Below are 1,592 nucleotides of genomic sequence, written 5' to 3' on the forward strand. Positions count from 1 at the left end.
TCTGAAGACTTGCATGCTATACCTTTGATTTTGTGTTTGGATTTGAATTTCGAAGCTTTCGTTGCTAATTGTGATTGTGTGAGATTCAAGGCATTCTGAGGAAACCTTGTCAGTGTCAACGACCATTTCTTGCCAAAGAGATTCCAAACCACATCTTGGGCTCACTGGGGATTTCATTTTGTTGTCTAACAAGTTGTGCAAGCAGTCTTTGCTGCAGTGGTTTTCTAATCATGCCAGGCAGCACTAGGTTCCTTTGCAGCCGTGTGACCCTCCATGGTGAGTTGTTTGGGTGATCCAGATAAGGCAGGAACATGAAATACCCTTTCCAAGACTGATGTGATGCTGCTGGTCTCTGCAGAACCTGGAGTAATCTCAGAAGCATGAATTGCTCCCTTCATCCAAGACAGTGTTCACTATTCCCAAGCAGTGAGGCTTCATTCCTCCACATCTGTGTGGATGAGGACAGTTCTTTAATGGGAACACATTAGATTCCAGACACTGAAGCTCAGCTGGCTGCCTGGTGCTCACAGAAGTGTATTGACACAGAGGGGGTAAAAAGCCTTCCAGCCCTGTTCTGTTGCCAAGTCTGACAAAATCAACCTCCCCACCAATGCCAGTGCAGAACCAGTAATTATTTGTGCCTGCTGGGGTGTGGGAGATGGTGGTGGTTGCAAAGCAAGTCCAACATTTTTTGTGTTCTCATGAAGAGTTCTTAAATATTAGGTAACAGTGAAGCAGTGCTTTAATCCAGCTCTGAATTATAGAGGATAGATATTAGTCTCCAAATTTCGTTTACTGTGGAGCATGTATTATCTCCTGCATGCTCTGCTGCAGTAAACCCCACTCTTCCTTCTGCTGATGCAGACTTTTCTGTAGGTTGAAGAATGAATGAGGAATTGTCACTCCATGCCACCATTACAAAAAACATAATTATTTTTCTATTTCAGTTTGGGCCCAGGAGCAACCTGTGGGGGAGTCACAGGGATGTACGCTGGAAGATGTGCAATAGCATTGGCCACCTTCCCTTTGCACATTTGTAGTCACTGCATCCAAAAAAAACTGCTTTCCTTGGCTTGCCCTTCACACGTGGTGTTCTCAGTCGTGTTACGAGCACCAAACTGGAAGCATGAAGCAGAAGTCCGGTGGTTTTAAAGATAACTCAATTTTAGTATCACACTCTCAAGTCTGGACTAAGATCTAGTATCTGTTAAAACTTTCAATTTCTTCTGGCTGTTACTGGTCAGCATTTAAAGAGGAGGCAAGAGATGGGTGCAAAGTGAGGAAGTAGAATAGGATACCAAGGATTATCAAATGTATGTACAATGTTCTATGATACTACCAAAATATGGTTTTACTGGGGTATTTGATGTTAAAGGAGCAAACTTGATCTTTCCCTAATCTATTTACAGAATTGTTTCTAATTTGTGACTGTAAAGCTATTATTTACTATTTCTGGGAAGAAAAGATTTTAAAATGTTACCATTAATACCCTACTGATTGTCCTGGGAGGTCTTGCTGATTCTGGTACTGATACAGTGATGAATTTTGGAACTTCCCAAGACATCTGTGTGTCTTGGGTACAGCTCACCCCC

Source organism: Fringilla coelebs (assembly GCF_963513975.1).
Source record: "Fringilla coelebs genome assembly, chromosome: 9".
Classification (NCBI taxonomy): domain Eukaryota; kingdom Metazoa; phylum Chordata; class Aves; order Passeriformes; family Fringillidae; genus Fringilla; species Fringilla coelebs.